This window comes from Perca flavescens, chromosome 5 (assembly GCF_004354835.1).
Source record: "Perca flavescens isolate YP-PL-M2 chromosome 5, PFLA_1.0, whole genome shotgun sequence".
NCBI lineage: Eukaryota > Metazoa > Chordata > Actinopteri > Perciformes > Percidae > Perca > Perca flavescens.
In genome coordinates this window covers 40,727,417-40,736,797 of record NC_041335.1, presented here as the reverse complement: position 1 = coordinate 40,736,797, position 9,381 = coordinate 40,727,417, and the positions used below count along the sequence as shown (strand labels likewise).

Genomic DNA, 9,381 nt, shown 5'->3' with positions numbered 1-9,381 from the left:
ATTTCCAAAGAATATATATAAGAACCAAAAGGTTTTCTATAGCTCTCAGATTAAATTAAATTACCAGTCCTACTAGGAGAAGACACTAAGAGCTGTGAGCAGGCAGCAGTCTGTGTTGCTTCCATAAACTGAGGGACAGTGAGTGACAGCAGTCGCCTGCACCTTGTACTTGTTTTGTTAATTTTTCTTTGTTTCCTGTCGGTATTGTTCCAACCAACCTTTGACTTGTAGTACTTTATATATTCTAGTTCATTCAGGAAATGCCACAGAAGCAATGGTGTTTACATTGCAGATTAACTTTATTATCACAACTCATCCATATACAAATTCATTTGTCCTGGCTCTTGGCTTCCTTCTCCTTCACCTCTTTCTCTTACTTCCTACAAACCTGTCTGTCTCTGCCGACCTCGATTTCTCTCTACAAACCTGTCTCTCTCTCTCTGTACGTGTTTCTCTCTCTTTACCTCTGTTTCTTATTTTAAAAAAGGTTCAGGAACGCTTTCTCTTTCTACACACCCATCTATCTCTCCCTACATAGTCTCTCTCTCTAATCTACATACCTGTCTCACTCTCTAATCTACATACCTGTCTCACTCTCTAATCTACATACCGGTCTCTCTCTACATACCTGTCTCTCTCCTTTCTACATACCTGTCTCTCTCTACATACCGGTCTCTCTCTACCTACATACCTGTCTCTCTCATTTCCTACATACCTGTCTATCTCTACATACATACCTGTCTATCTCTCCCTGCAAACCTGTCTCTAAAAACCTTTCACTCTCTCTACAACCTGTGTCTCTCTCTACCTCCATTTCTCGAACCACCCATGACCCACTACCACAATGTTCTTTAGGATAAAAATTTAAATTACATCACTCAATGAAATAATAGTCAGAGCATGTTGACATATTAAATTTGAAAACAAAAGAGCTATAACAATCTTAATAAAATGTCTTTGCATGCTCAGATATGAGCTGAATTGAAGTTAGCGCTGTACCTAGTTGTGGGATTGTAGAAGAACTTAGATGGCAAAAAAAGAATTATGTTCAGTGATTACAATTTAGATTTCCATTAGTTATTTTCTAGACGCTTTAAAGTGTCAATGCGGTTCTTCACATAGAACTTAACTGCCTTCCAGCTCCTTCCCTAAGCACCTCTGAGGATCCCTTGATAGATGCTTCACACTGGGCTTTGCCAGGAACCCTGCCAGAGTTGATGTTGTCCATGAGATTGCTCTCCACAGCCTGGACCTCCTCTGTGCTCCACTTCTTTCTCGCCATTTTTGATGAACCTTAGACAAAGAAGTAAGGCCAATCAATGTAAAATTGCTTGCAGAGTTTAAAGATTAAAAATCTAAAATGATGGGTGTCTGGACAGTAGTAACTAGGTGGTTTCTATTGTCGTGCTAATAATAATAATAATAAGTAATTTAGACTGAAAAAAAACTGTAAAAGTGTGGTTGTTACAAGGGGACTAGATGGCAACTAGATGGTTGCTAGATGTTACCTCATAACCACCTAGGGCTGCACAATAGAGACACAGCACATCGCGTCATACTCCCACCAGAGAGGAAAACATCTTTCCGCTCTACATTGACTTGTATTGGATGAAGGTGCCTCATCTTCAATTTTGTCTGCTGGCAAACCGAAACAGTCCTAAAAGCTGCTGTGTGGTGATATTTACTACCAACAATGTATAGAACCCAGAACCTAAGTTTTCATAAGTTGTGGAACCGAAAAACTGAGCTTTTATGATGACAAAAGTGGATATATACGTGAGGAATCAGCAGAGAGAATGGTTAGACTGTGGGATTCTGACACTAAGCTAACAATATGCCCAATGTTACGTTTGCATCAAGCATTTTATTAACAAGTCAAATATCCAAATGTCAGTTTTAGACTAACTACAGTCTGTAAGGTAAGCTAACACAGGTAATGTTGGACATAACTTTAGTTTAGTGTCAGGATTCCAGTCTTCCCATTCTTCCTGCTGATTACTCATGTTTCTGTTGTTTGCTAGCAGACGGAATAAAGAGGAGAAAACCTTGACACAATACAAGTAAACGGAGGGCAGAGAGCTGTTTCCCCTCTGGTGGGGGCAGGACTTAAATACGCTTTGTCTCTATATGGAGAAAAAAAAAAATAAATGCTTTTCTTTTTGTCACAATATACATTTTTACTTAAATTTAAAATTCATGATGATGTAATATTTTGTTGGGGTCTTTTTTCCTATATCTGAAAAACATGATTTGTAGGCCAGGGTATCTCTGTTTCTTCAATCTACATATTGCACCTGGCCATATTGTGATTTTGATAATATTTTTGATTAATTTTTCAGCCCCATAAGTCCCTAACAACTACTTAGCAAAAACCAAGCAATGCTCTACCAACCACCTGGTTGGTACTGCACTTCCTTTTTAGCCTTGATCTGGCTGCAAGGAAGTACCAGTTTCATTTACTTACTGACAAAATCAGCTTTATATCACATAGGACTACGTAAATAACATGAGACATTTGTACATAGCTGACCAGATCCCTTTTAGTTAAGCTCACATGCAAATTCACAATTACTTTTATGGCTTTGTAAATCATTGTCCAAAACCAATTTTTACGTTAATCTTGATTGCTATGCCTATGTGAGTACTGACGAAAAATAAAAACGAGCCAAATCAGTGCTAGCAACACAGAGCTGCTGCAGCTAATGCCCAGAGCTCCCACTGAGCTAAAACGGCAGTTTTGGGGCATAAGATAAAGTGTGTGAGAGTGCCTTTGTGTCTCTTAACAGACACAAAATGCAATTAAAATGTCTGTACAACATGAACAGGGCCCTTACATGACAACTAGATGCATTTGTGTTCAGCCCAGCCTCTGTAATAATCATCACAAAGCAGTTCCCTGTGTATTTGTAGCATTTATATCCATTTTGTGTGTGATCCATCTAGCGTTGGTGAGTAGAAGTCTTGTCTGTGTTGATTGTTGTGGTTTCCTTAGCCGGGCTAGCAGGCCCGGCCGGCGTTCCAGCTTCTGCTTCCTGCCTGCCCTCCTGGCTTACCGTGGCCGACAACAATCCAGTGAGCGCCCGCTGGTCTGGTGGAGGTCTTCCAGAAGACCATTCAAGCCTTTGCTGTGAAAATTTTTATTTTATTTCCCCCTCAAAAATAGGTAATTGAGCACTGTAGTGGTTATGACCATATTAATGACTATGTTACTACATGGAAACGGGCCAAATGATGCCTGTTTCTTGTACAGTAATAGCGTTACTGAAGGCTAGCTCTAGCTCCATAGTTACATTACTCCAAGCTTCTTCCTTTGTGAACACCTCCGCTTTTCACTCTTCACACACGACGCTCCTCCAACCTGCACACTGTTTACCTTTTCCTGCTACAACTGAATTCAAACGGGACTTCAGCACGAGACTACAGCTAGCCGTCTGTAACACTATTTTACTGTACAAGGCAAACATAATTTGGTCCGTTTCCATGTAGTTACATAGTCACTAATATGGTCATAATCACTACAGTACATTTACAGTACTACTAATACATTTTTGAGGTGGGAAATAAAAAATTTTGCAGCGAAGGCTTGAATGGTCTTCTGGAGGACATCCACCAGACCAGCGGGCGCTCGTTGGATTGTTGTCGTCCGCGGTAAGCCAGGAGGGCAGGAAGGAAGCAGAAGCAGGGACGCCGGCCGGGCCTGCTAGCCCGGCTAAGGAAACCACAACAATCAACACTGGCAAGACTCCTACTCACCAACGCACACAAAATGGATATATATGCTACAAATACACACAGAACTGCTGTGTGATGATTATTACCAAATAATTATACTAATAATATTCCTGGCTGAACACACTCACTCATCCCAGACGCTAGCTAGCAGCTAAGAGGATAGGTGAATTTAAACAATGGCTAAGTTGCTTAACGCATCTTGTTGTCATGTAAGGGCCCTGTTCATGTTGTACAGATGTTTTAATTGCATTTTGTGTCTGTTAAGAGGCACAAAGGCACTCTTTATCTTATGCCCCCAAAACTGCCGTTTTAGCTGAGTGGGAGCTCTGGGCTGCGTTAGCTGTATTAGCTCGTGCTGCTAGCACCGAATCGGCTCATATTTTTTGCTATCGACGGTACTCACATACAGTAGGTATAGCAAGTTTAATGTAAAATTGCCAGGAGTTCTCCTTTAATACTATTGATTACAGAAAATGCCATATCATTAAAGACCAAATTTAAGTACCGGAGGAGTAGCCCAAATCCCTTCAGTGGTAGTCAAATAAATTTGTATATTTTCTGAAAATGGCTCAGAAAAGTATTGGTCTAGAGTTTAAGATGTTGGGTCTTAAAGTTCAATGAGGCTGTGATTAACCTAGAGTTTTAAACAAGCGCAAATTTACAATAGCTGCGACCACTTAGTGCTGTGGAACCGGTACCAGGTCCGTCGGACTTAACAGGTTAAAACCAAGACAATTTCCCCCCACTACTGTTATTGTCAGACCAAGTTGTGCATTGGATTGTATGTGAACTTACAAATACACTTTCTGCTCGCTTGAGTTCAGGAACACTTATGTGTCCTCCTTTTCAGGGACGGAACTTAGTTCAAGGATCACTGTAGAGTCAGAAGAGCTCTGGTCCATTTCCTGGGGATCAAATACAAAAAAAAAAAAAACAATTATTGTTGTTAGATAAACTAAATGTATGCCATTTACTTATTGATAATTTTTCTGTTAAAACTAATTGATTTTAGAATTCCTCTCCCACTACATTCCATATTAGTATTACTATACACCACATCTAACGTACCTAGTATAACCTGCTAAACTGACTGACTCTACTCAACCTTTTGGTGACCTTTTTAAAATCTGTAGTCTTTGACACTGATGATGATGATGGATAAAGCCTAACAAACATTTTTTTCCAGATTAACCTAATGATGAAAATGTGACATATTATGGTGGGATTCATGTAGGCTTATTATTACTTGAGATTATGTACAACTCTGTGATTTTATAAATAAAATCTATAATACAATGACTTACACAAAGCAAAACCTTACTTGAAAAAAAAAATATGAAACCTACGACTCAGGCTAAATACTGGATCATCCTGCAATGGCCCACTTAAGCCAGTTATGATGCCATGTTGTTCAATAAAAACATGATGCAGAGAGAGGAAGGGATTGCTAGGTGTGTTTGCTTAAAAAGTAGGAAGTTTACATTGGCATGACAGAAAGGTAAGCTATGTTTGATTTGTGTTGCAGGCTAGTTAACTTACGGCGTGAGTTTAAGCAGCAGCCATAATGAACCGATAACATGTATGAGGGCCTATGGCAAGAATGCTGTGACTGAATGATTACAGTTGCTAAGTATAATAAAACATAATGCTAATGTTACTAGCTGCAGCTCTTCTTATGGTGCTGTTCGAGGTTTCTTCCTAAGAGGGAGTTTTTCCTCGCCACTGTCGAACTGCTTGCTCTTTCGGGAATTGTTGGGGCTTTGTAAATTATAGAGTGTGGTCTAGATCTAATCTGTAAAGTGTCTCGAGATAACTCTTGTTATGATTTGATACTATAAATAAAATTGAATTGAATTATGATGCTGCTGAACTTTTCTCATAAACTTGTAGCTGATGATCCCATTATTATTGAGGGTGCAGTTATAGGCAGTCATTACAGGTAGCTGTTGGACTGTTTACATTTTCCACTTTAAAAATACATAGACAGGGAAAACAACATTTAAACAAATAGCTAATATTTCTGCCTTGCCGCAGTAATTTATAACTATGAAGGTAAATATGGTGCAAAACGTGAGAGAAAATGGTCCACCTATTGAAAAATATTCACACAAAGAATTTCACAAATGTGTAGATTGATTTTTACAGATACAATGATAGCTGCAAACTTGTAATGCAACATTTACCCATCATTATTTAATATAAATAATAATAATATATAAAAATCAGTAAACGTTGCATTACAAATTTGCTACTGTCATTGTATCTATGGTAAAATAAATCTACACATTTGTGAATTAGTGTTATTACATTCAGATCACGGTTTTGAGAATGTTTTCTATGAGTGTGACGATCTCAATTTTCAAGTTCAGATTTTTTATTTTCTCTGGAAGCTGGTCCAAAGATCGACACCATAGTGGTTAAAAGCTGCTTCCCCCTGTTTTGTTCTGACAGTAGGTTTCAGTAGTAGTTGCTTATGTTTTAATCTAAGGTGTCTTGGTTGAGAATGTTGTTGGAATATGTCATGCAGGTAGTTCCCATGGAAGGTCCCATCCCCTTTAGTGTCTTAAAAACTAACAGAAGAGCCTTAGAATCAATTCTGTATTAAATTGGGAGCCAGTGTAAGGACTTTAAGACTGGCGTAATATGATCTGTTCTTTTTGTTTTAGTAAGGATCCTGGCTGCACTATTCTGTACCATTTGGAGAGGTTTTAAAGTCTTTTTAGGGAGTCCAGCACATTGCAATAATCAATCCCACTAGAAATGAAAGTATGTATGATTTTTTTCAAGATCCTCCTTTGAAATATATTCTTTTAGTTTATTGATATTTTTAAAATGAAGGTATAATGATTTTATGACTGTTTTAATGTGACTGCTAAAATTTAAGGATACCAAGGTTGTTTTTTTTACCACTTTCTTTGCTATTAAGCCCTTCCTTTAAAGCAAGGTAGAAAGTTTGCATCTTTCCTCCTCATTTCCAAAAACTACCATCTCAGTTTTATTTTTGTTAAGCTGGAGGAAGTTCTGTGACATCCAAGTATCTATTTCTTCAAGGCACTGTCAGAGAGTGTTAATGGGGTTATAGTCATTAGTAAAGATATGACAGGAGATAAATGTTTACAACAGAACTTAAATAGATCAAATTGAAACGTTATAAAGCATCAGGGTAATCTCATTTGGTAAACTATAAGATGGCAGCCATAAAATGTTGAGGATGTTTCATATATTGCATTGTTTGATGTGTGACAGTGCATGACAGGGTTTTCCCTGAGATTTCAGAGCGCTTAGGTGCAATGACGTCACACATTCATTTGCATATTGGTGATGTCATTAAACAGTTATTTTTGCAAAAGCTTAGCCGAGTTGTTGTTGGTTGCAGCTAGGGAAAGATCATTAGAAGCAAAACTTGGAGGAGCTTGTCACTAAAATGAGAATAGCTTGTCCACCTTAAAGGTCAGCCCACGGTTGGTGAGTGAACCTTAGCTAAAGTTGTCGCTAGCTCTGTGCCGGGCTGGCTAACCGTTTCACTTTAAACCAGCAGGTAGCAAGCAGGACATGGGAACTTGGCTTGGGTCTTGAGGAGTTATAGCAATTACCAACAGATATACTGTACACAGACTAAAATTCTACATTCACATCTATTATGCAAATGATTATTAACTTTATACTCACAAACACAAGTCCCTATCTTTTTCACCTCTCTTTTCCACCACACACTATCTAATGTGTGGGCTGTACCTGGGGCTGCGTGTGCAACATGCATGGTGTGTGTGTGGTTGTGACACTGTTTGTGTCCATCATACAGCACGTGTCCAGAAGACAACAAGCAGGAGCCCCTCCTGTTCATCGGCTTCTATACAGTCTATGTTCGCAGTCCAGATGATGTCCAAATTGTTTTTATGTTTATACGCTTTGGCCCTGCCCCTAAGCTCTATAATGGCAGAGATAACCCGCATGAGACTCAGAAAGTTGGATTTATCAACAAAAATGCAGGTGGAATACTCGTACTATTGGGCCTTTGCCATGCAACACATCAACTTTCTGAGTCTCATGCCCCAAACCAACACTGATTTCCATGACAATATTTCCAAACAAACATTCTATAGCAGACATTTAATGTGTACCAGCAAAATGACCAAAAGAGATCATTAAGTGCAAATTCATATTACGAGTTGTCCTAATTATCACTTTACTGACCTGAAGAATTGAAAGGGCTGTCACGGTGACCATGAATGGTTGTCAAATCTTCTTCCTGCAAGTCATATCATATATCATATTAGTCACACATTTTAGCTGCATTTCTCCTGTTTATTAACAGTAGATTAGGCAGTACGTGTCACATGCACCATCAAAGAGGTAGTATAACACTGTATGTCCATATTTTCGATAAAAGGATGTTTTTTTATATGGGAAAAGTACAACATATTTATCTCTCTGGAGAAAATAGTTCCCCAGCCACCTCTCCTTCTGTAGTCACCACTCCTTCTCTCACTCAACACCCCCCCACCCCCCCCCCCCCACACACAGCACTATCTGATTCTGACTATAAGACACATGTTGCAGCACACTTCATTTCAGCTCAGTATCAGTGCATTTAACATTATTGCAGCCATCTCTCTTGATTTATACTTTTGTTTAAACCCCCCCCCCCCACACACACATACGTATGGTAAAAGTTGCAAAATGGCGACAGGTCACGGCATGTGCACGTTACTAAATGGCTGACCTGGTCCTGAGAACCACACCTGCTACTGTCCTAAACTAAGGTTTCCATTTGACCGACGACGGCACAATTTACTGTAAACTAAGATGGTGTTGGTTTATAAACTGTAATGTTAGCTGCCATTAAACTAGCTAGCATTAACTTATTTGGCTGACAAGATATAAGTTAGCCTTCTAACATTTTACTTTCAAATTAATCTATAAGAGTTGGTTTACATGTGATAACAGTACAAATCTATTTTAAACAGAATTGTAAACGGTTTAAATGGCAGTAAAATCAATTTTAGACTCACCATCTCTCCCCGATCCATGACTCCAGCCTGCTCTCGTCCATGCAGTGAAGATCTGACGCAGAGTTCACAGCTTACGTGAGGGGAGGGGCTGGACACCATGGGGACTCCGGCACACACACTTGCCACATGGCGGAGTGGGGGATGGGCGTGGTCGGGATGGGGACTTGAACATGACATACGTGTGTAACAGTGTTTTCTTTTAAACGGCGTCAGTAGCTCAATTTGAGACAACAATCGAAACCAAACGAACCCTGAAACCTTTCAGCATATAAACAGACGAATGCTTTTGGCTTAACTTGAAATAAAAATAATTATTTTTTTAATTTATTATTAGTTAGTTTTTTTCCTCAAAATTAAGCCAATGAAAAGTGTACATACTAAATGGATACATTTTTCCTCATTAGCAAAAATTAATAATTATAATAAATATTCATAACATTCTTCAAAATATCTGTATATGCTTGTGCATGTCAGCGTGCTCTTATCTGTTCAGTTGATATTTGAGTTCACACCACGCCAAACTCACCTAATGTAGGGGAGGGCCTGGACACGCAGGGGGACCCTAAACACACCTCATGTTCGCCACATGGTAAAGGCATGGCCAGAGTGGGGGATGGGCGTGGTCAGGATGGGGACT

At 39.1% G+C, this 9,381-nt stretch overlaps 1 long non-coding RNA gene across 1 annotated transcript; it reads right to left on the bottom strand.

Annotated features, from left to right (window-relative positions):
- Positions 1-4,568: 4,568 nt before the first annotated feature.
- Positions 4,569-8,844, bottom strand: LOC114555236 (uncharacterized). Its single transcript, XR_003692545.1, has 3 exons — positions 8,745-8,844; positions 7,927-7,981; positions 4,569-4,637 (listed from the first exon to the last, which is right to left on the bottom strand). It is a non-coding gene; the product is annotated as an uncharacterized LOC114555236 (long non-coding RNA).
- Between the last annotated feature and the right edge of the window lie 537 nt (positions 8,845-9,381).